Raw genomic sequence first — 8,751 nt, 5'->3', positions numbered from 1 at the left:
GGCTCAGAGCGCCTGCGTTAATGGGAAACAGTTGTGCTTGTCCAGCCCTATGCACAGAGGGAACAAATTTAAATACCTAAAATCTCATTGCATCCTGAAAAACATATCATTTGGAAGAGACAACTGACCACGGCACAGAATTCAATGCTGGCAAAATGACATCAATTATGCAATAAGGCAAGGGCCTTTTTGTAAATACACAGAGTACTGAGGAGATCAGGGACTTGTGAAAGTATTGATCATTCATTGACTCATTAGTTTACACAACAAATCATTTTCAGGAGCCGGTTTACATCCCAGGCACCATATTAGGCCCTGGGCATGTCACAGAAAGTAAGGCAGACAGTTTCTGCTCTCATGGAGTTTACATTACTGTTCGATGGCATTTGCTAAAGTTCAATATTCTATGGCGTATTACTAACCGGTTGGGGAAAGAAGAAATTAAATGAAGTCAATCCTGTTACTTTATTGCAAGACTTTAGAACCTTCAGCTTGTTGATTTCCACTGAGAATCTCCAAGAGAGGGATATATAGAAAGGAGCCTTCAAAAACTTATTTAATTATGGCATCCTTTTTGAGAGTTGCATCTTGTGGCATCAGAGTCACACGGAATACAGTTTGGGGAACAAGGCTCTCAGGACCACTGGGTACAGCTGTGTAGGTTGTGCACTAAATAGCTTTAGCTGGACCACTAAACAGGCTATTGATCCAAGGTGCCCTGGAGTTTTCTGGCTGAGGGGCCTGATCTCTGTAACTGTAGGGCAAAACATGGGGAGCACGGGGTTCACAGGGCTATCACTCAGCTACGTGCTGCTTGGCTCCCCCACTCAGAACAGACCAGGAGGCTAGTGCTCGGCACCTAGGAAAACTGACCTAGTTGTGGAGATAGCCTTAGGGAAGGTGGCCAAGAGGTCAAAGCACAACATTCATGTGAGTCTCCAGGCCGAAAGAAACCAGCAGAATGAATTAAAAAAAAAAAAAAAATTTAAGGACCACACCACGGTACAACACAGTTACATGTAAAACTCTGAAGGTATAAAAAGACCCTAGAAGTTTGTAGAAGGATAAAAAAAAAAACAGATCACACACAAAGGAACACTTCTAACAATGACATGGAGTCCTCAAAAGCAGCTTTGGAAACTAGAAGACAAGGCAGTCATACTTGCAATATTCCAGATGAAAATGATTTTCAAGCCAGAAATCTCGACTTGGCCTGACTCCCTATCAATTTTAGAATATAACTATTTCAAGAATTGTAAAGCTTCAAAAATATTACCTCTCATGCTTTCCAGGATTTATTGAACATTTGGTCTACTAAAAACAAAAGCTAATAAACAAAGAGAAAGGTATGGGTTCCAGGAAATAGGAGATGCAAGACAGGGGAGATCCAAAGGGCGTCTGGGATGGTGGTAGGAACAGTCTAAGGACAACAGTTGCGAGGTAAGTCCAGAGGGCAGCTGGTCCCTCCTGGAACTGGATGAAGGGACAGCAGTAGGAAAAGAGGCATAGAGGGAAGCTCCAGCAAAAAAGCAAAAAAAAAAAAAAAGAAAAAAGAAAAAGGAATCAAGAGATTGTCTGATCCTGTGGAAAATCTTCGTTATAAAATGAAAAGACTCCCATAAAAAATAAATAAATAAAATAAAATAATAAAATAAAATAAAATAAAAAGACATGAATTTGGAGGAAACTAACAACAACAGAAAGAGGTAATTATTAACTAAAACCTATATATATAAGAAAGGCAACATGATCACAGTTTGTTACTTGGCTCAGGAGTGATACATATCTTTTTAACTACAACAAAAATGCAAATACCGGTTTGGAATGAGAGGAAGGGAGATTCAGAGAGAATAGTGTGAGCAAGCTAAAATTTTCCCACCATACAAAGAAGTCAATAATAGTGTTTAAAATTCACTCATCAAGGGGTTCCTGGGTGACTCAGTCAGTTAGACATCTGACTTTGGCTTGGGTCATAGTGTCAAGGTTCTAGGATCAAGCCCTAGGCAGGCTTCCTGCCTATCCCTCTCCCTTTCCCTCTGCCCCTCCCTGGTGCTCCTATTTCTCTCTCTCCCTCTCTCTCTCATAAATAAATAAATAAATAAATAAATAAATAAATAAATAAATAAATAAATCTTTGGGAAAAAAATGAAAAAAGAAAATTCACTCATCCATAATGAATGTACTGTATGCACAGTATTTAGAAACATGGAGGTAAATATCTAACAGAATAGCTATAACACTGGGGAGTGGTAGGGAACTGGTTGGAGGTTGTGGGGAAGTAATCAGGTAATGCGAGGAAGTGCCATTTTCTTTATAACCTTTTAGCACTATTTGACTTTTTATGTTGCATACATCCAGCTACTTTGGTTTTTAAAATAGGGATTTGATTTTTTTTTAAGATTTTATTTATTTATTCATGAGAGACACAGAGACATAGGCAGAGGGAGAAGCAGGCTCCTTGAGGGGAGCCCATTGTGGGACTTGATTCTGAATCCTGGGATCATGCCCTGAGCCGACGGCAGACACTTAACCGCTGAACCACCCAGGTGTCCCTAAAATAGGGATTTTAAACCAGGCTGTTAACCAGGTTGTTATTGGCTAAGTGGCTTATGCCATTTATCAGTTTCAAAGCTTGCCCAATTAAAGTTCATGGATTAATAAAAGCACAAATTACTGCATGTGCTGGGCCTTTGGGACTCAAGGAAGAGTACAAACTGCAAATGTCAAATCTGAGAATGAGGAGTTTCCTGCCATACTACTCTAGGCATGGACCAGAAGCATGGGGAATAACCTGGCAGCTTGTTAAAAATGAACAATTTCAGGTGGCACCTAGGCACATTGCATTTTGGAAGATCCCTAAGGTGATCATATGCACATTAACAAGTTTGTACTGAGATGATGGAAGGTGGCAGGGGAAATGGGTGGGGGGTCCCATTACAGATGATATTATACACAGGCCCATTATAAAGTCAGTGGTGATAGATCCAGAAGGCAATTTGGGAGACATTTTAAGCATCTCTGGGGTTTTAGAGACCCCAAGCCCCATTACAATAACCCCACACTATAATAAAATGTATATATCTACATATGAGAGGAATTGAATTATGGGACACTAGTTAACATGTCACATTCTGTAGGTATTTAAAAATTAAACATTTATCTATTAAAACCAACAAAAAGTACAGTGTCCAGGGGTGTCCAGTTTAGGCACAAGCCAGGGCAGAGAGCCCCGGGCCAGCCCATCAGACACATGAGGCTATTGGTCATTATCCTTGGTTGCAGGTGATATAACCCCAATTCACTCCAGCTAAAGCAAAGAAAACTATTGCCTTTCATAACTTAGAAGTGTTCTTCAGTGTTGCAAGCATGCCACATCAGGGAATTTGGTCCAAATGTTTGTATATCTGGACTCTGACTCTGTTTCTCAGTTCTGCTTACCTTCTTTTTCAGGCAGCTTCTTGCCACATAATGATGAAAGGACAGCTGTCTAACCTTATAAATAGTCATTCTCTAACAGCTCTTAAAATAATTTAGGACCCCAAAGAACTTTTGTGTGCACTCTAGCTGTCAATATTTAACTATAGTAGAAAATAAACTGAAAAAAAATTAAAACATGCATAATTAATTTATTTAAAAAAACAATAAGAAACTCATTACATGTAAATATAAAGAACATGTTTCTAGTTTCTATGAGAAAATTATATTTTCCAGAACAAACAGGATTTACTAAGAAGAGAGTAAACAATGGTTTTTACATTTTTGCAGATCTCTTTAATATTGAAATTAAGAGAAGATAGCTGAATTTACCTATCTACTTCTGAATTCAATTTGTTGCAATATGTTGTTTTGGTTGAAGTATGTGAAGAAATCTGGCCTCACAAAGATAAGTAGGTAGAGAAGGGGAGAATCTTTTAATAACTTTTTCAGATAGTTGTGGTGATGCTTTTTTGATATTACACCAATTCAAAAATGGTAGTGTTGGGAGCCAAGGGCAGGCCACCCCAAGATGGGCTACTTTTGCATGAAGATTATTTTGAGTTAAAAAGTAATCAGGGGCACCTGGGTGGCTCAGTCATTTGGGCATCTGCCTTCAGCTCAGGTCATGATCTCAGGGTCCTGGGATCGAGTCCCATTATCAGGCTCCCTGCTCATGATCTCTCTCTCTCTCTCTCTCTCTCTCTCTCTCTTTCTCTCTCTCTCTCAAATAAATAACTAAAATCTCTAAAAAAAATTTTAATTTTTATTTATATTTATTATTTTTTAAAGATTTTATTTATTTATTCAGGAGAGACACCGAGAGAGAGAAAGAGAAGCAGAGACACAGGCAGAGGGAGAAGCAGGCTCCATGCAGGGAGCCCGACGTGGGACTCGATCCCGGGTCTCCAGGATCATGCCCTGGGCCCAAGGCAGGTGCTAAACCACTGAGCCACCCAGGCTGCCCTTTTTAAATTTTTAAAATAGAAAGTTATCAAAACCCAGCAGATTCAGGAAAAATTCTTTACCTCCCCCAACAGCTGCCTAAAAAGAATTTAGGTAGAGAACTCTCTCCAGGAAAAGTGTCATCACAATAGATCACTGCTTTATGATAGAAAGCAAGTATGGTGGACAGGGAAGAATCTGGCAAGGCCTGTTTCATCAAAGGCCTCTCTTTTTTCCATTGTTTCTGAGTGGTCTAGCAAATATGTGTCTACCAAACATTTACTCTTTTCATTCTTCCTGAGGCTTGTATTCCTTCCCTTTGAACACCCAGACCCCACCTCCTTCTTTTTTAAGTTCAGAATGAGATATATTCCTCATTTGCCTGGCTTCTGAATTTCCATGTTTGTGGAGATTCCTTGTACCTATGCTATTAAATTTCATTTTCTCCTGCTAATCTATCTCATGTCAATTTGATTCTAGGTCTAGCTAGAAGGACCTTGAAGGGAACAGGAATTTTTGCTCCTCAACAGTAGTTTATTTAAGGGTCATTGCAATGTGGAGTATGAAACCATATCAATAAACTTTTCATACTCTGTTACACTAAAATCCATTGATCTGGGGTGCCTGGCTGGCCTAGTCAGTCAGTAGAGCACTGGATGCTTGATCTTGGGGTTGTGAGTTTGAGTCCCATATTGGATGCAGAGATTACTTAAAAAATTAAAAATAAAAAATAAAAAAAAATTAATAAAAAGAAAATCCATTGATCTGTCCTTCACCATGAATAAGTCTTCTACTTGTGAGTGATTTTTTAAAAATATTTTATTTTTATTGTAAAGAGAGAGAGAGCACAAGTGGAGGGAGGGGTAGCCTCCTGAGCATGGAGCTGACATGGGGCTTGATCTTATGACCCTGAGATCATGACCTGAGCTGAAATCAAGGGTCAGAAGCTTAGCCAGAGTCAGAAGCTTAACTGATTGAGCCACCCAGGCTCACCCTCTATGGCCCATGAATGATTTAAAAACATCATGGGCCAGGCATTTGAAAAGTATTGGTTCATTGAGGGTTGCAGAATCTTTCAGTGTTGACCCTTCTCCTTACACAATATCCTATTGTTTAGCATCCCTATCAACCTTACGAGAAAAGCATTCAAGCTTTAGAAAGCTATGAAGTCCATGGCAAAGATATATGACTTTTCAAAATTCCAATTTTTGCTTCAAAGCTCAAATTTTACTGTTGACAACAGAACTATCATTTGTTTTCCTTGAAATGGCAAGCTTGTTTCATTCATCTTTGAGGAAATGTCTGCCAAATACCAAGTCTGAGAAACTACAGTTTGCCAGTAAGTCATTCTTTTCAGTCAAAATGGTATTCTATGAAAAAAGCAGCTGACGCTGCTCATGGCTCAAACAATCACATGAGTGTGTTTCATGAGACAATCATGGTATTTTGTTATGCAGAAGTACTTTCTGTACCTGTAGGACCTTCCAGAAACAAATACCAAAGAGAGATTAGACGGGCATGATGGGAAAATCACCTGTGAAGGAAAAAGAGTGAGAGCTAGAGAAGAAAGGAGACTCTTGAGACCACCACGCTGGTCTAACGGGGCAAAGGAGAGAGGGGTGGAAACGTCTCAGCCTGCAGTGAGGCCAGTCAAGGCCAAAGTCACCCACCCAGGGTTAGAGGCCCATGTCTCTCAAGAATGGACTTGAGTTAGTGCTAGACTTGAGTTAGTGCTAGAGCATCAGCTGGGAGCAGACCAAGAGAAGCATGGCTTTGGCAAAAACAAGGTGGCGGAACTAGTGGACGGCAGACATTTCCCTGGCAGGAGATTTGAGGGGGGCCTTCTCATGGCTTCCTCAAGCTTTATGGGCACTTCCCATTTCATCACATCACAACCCAATAAAGATGTATAGGCAAAGGTTAAGGCTTAATAAAATTAATAATTTTTACTGCTTTATCCCAAGAATTTTTTAAAATAAATAATTTTTACTGCTTTATTTATTTATTCATGAGAGATAGAGAGAGAGAGAGAGAGGCAGAGACACAGGCAGAGGGAGAAGCAGGCTCCATGCAGGGAGCCCCACATGGGACTCAATCCCAGGTCTCTAGGATCACGCCCTGGGCTGCAGGCAGCGCTAAGCCGCTGCACCACCAGGGCTGCCCTATCCCAAGATTTCTTAAGTGCAACTGGCTTTGTGTTCCCTGCAAATGTGTGGCAATGAAGAGCACAGTGACTGCAAGTCTACTTTGGTGCCACTGCCTGGATTCAGGCCAATGTGCCAGTAATTTTACCCAGCATTGCTTCTGCACTATCAGTGAAAATGTCAACTCAGAGAAAAAAAGCACACGAAATCTCAATGGTACTATAAAAATAGCTTTGACCTTATTAATCCCCTGAAATGATCTCAGGGACTCCCTCAGTGATCTCTAGACCCCACTGGGAGAACCAGAGACTTAAAGATTGCAACCCCAGAATTGGAGGATGCTGGTTTTTCATTTTTGTCTTCCGTTTTTTTTCTGGATAGTTCGGGCAAAAATCACAGGAAATCAAAAGATATTGATTTTCATTTGGGTCACATTCCTTCCTCTCCAGAATTAGTCACTGTGAAGAGGAGGGTGAGGTGTTCTGATTGGTCAGGCCTTGATCATGTGAACAGCTCTCCCAGCTGGATGGGATGTTTCTACCTGCCCAAATCACAGCAAATGGGTTCCCACCAGAAAGAGCAGTTCTCTCACAGGAAGAGGAGGGAATGGTCGCTACACAGGCAACACAACCAATGGTACAGTTCAATAGGGTAAGAATAGGTGTCTGGAGTAGGGGACAGTCCTGTTCCTGAGGGAGCCTGGGGCCAGGGTCAGGCAGGAGAATGGGTCACAGCTTAGGAGAAGGTGCTCAAGCAGCAGCCCAGCCCCTGCGGGCACCGGGGCCTGCAGCCAATTTGGCATCCGGAAATTCAGCCCAGCAGGCAGGAGCAAGTGAGCAGGGCTTGGGTTTGGTCAAATGGTGTGTATGTTCAGGGGCAGGTGTGTTTTAGCGAATCCCATCAACAATACTGGAGCGGTGACTGCTGACGTTTCCTATCTTGGTCAGGCCTGACTCAGGAATTGGAAGCCAGTGGGCCCTCAGGGGTGGGAAGCCGGGCAAGGCAGAGGGGATTCACGTATCAGAAGCTGGAGATGAGAATGACTGTCTCTACTGCCCATCTATCGACAGAGATTGCAGTTTTAAAATGGCATTGGTTCAAACGCAACTCTACCTGTCTAGCCTTCTCCACATTTACCTCTGAACACCTGCATCTTCTGTTTATCCTCAGTGTGACTCACTCAACTAATTAGCACTGAACAAATACTATCTAGCAGGATTACAGAACAGCAGTTCAGCTATTTATCTTCAATGACTAGCTCTTCTGTCTTGAAATATTCTCTTTTTTGGATCTCCTTAATGGCACTCTCCCAGGTTTCCTCCGAGAGATTCCCTGGCTACTTTTTCTTAGACTCCTTTGCACATCCTTAAATGATGCCACTCTTTGGGGGTGCTGTCATAAAATCCCCTTTCTTCTCAGTAGGCAATCTGATCTGTCCCCAAGTTCTCAGTTACTACCATATCTCTTTCTTTTTTCTTTTAAGATTTTATTTATTTATTTGAGAGAGAGTACAAGCAGAGGGCCTCGACCTCAGGACCCTGAGATCATGACCTGACTCAAAGTCAGATGCTTACCCCACTGAGTCACACAGGTGCCTCACCGTGTTTCTTTCTTAAAACTGCTGCAGAACCTTCTCCTCCTTCCTGCAGCGTGCACAAACATTCATTGGGTGCTAAGTCCTCATCTATGCTTTCCCCACGAACCTGAGATAATTGGAGTAATTGGTACACTACTGGCACCAAGGCCATCATACCTCCACACACGCATCAGAGCACTGAAATCAGGGCCTGTGGTCACCCAGATGTCAGACTGTCCTATCTATCTTTCAGACTGTCATTTAAGTGAAAATATTTATGAAGACATTAGGAGAGGATCCGACTACAGCCCCCACACCCTGCGAATATGTGGTTGCTCCATAAAGTTCAGTTGAGTGTGTCCCTACAATGTGCCAGGCGCCTTTAGTAGGTGTCATGAAGCTGACCAGGGTGAGAGTCAGTGTCCCTCCTTGGGATGGGTGGGGGTGGGGCTGGAGGACAAGCAGACACATGACTGCAGGCAATAAATCTAAGAGCCCCACACTGGGGCTAGTCCTAGCAGGTTACTGAATGGTAAAGAATCCAAAGTATCATATGCATACATTTAAACACATGCAAGTTTTCACAATGTAACATCCCTGAAGGCAGGCTGC

Source organism: Vulpes vulpes, chromosome 15, assembly GCF_048418805.1.
Source record: "Vulpes vulpes isolate BD-2025 chromosome 15, VulVul3, whole genome shotgun sequence".
Classification (NCBI taxonomy): domain Eukaryota; kingdom Metazoa; phylum Chordata; class Mammalia; order Carnivora; family Canidae; genus Vulpes; species Vulpes vulpes.
Note: the sequence above shows the minus strand (reverse complement) of the source record.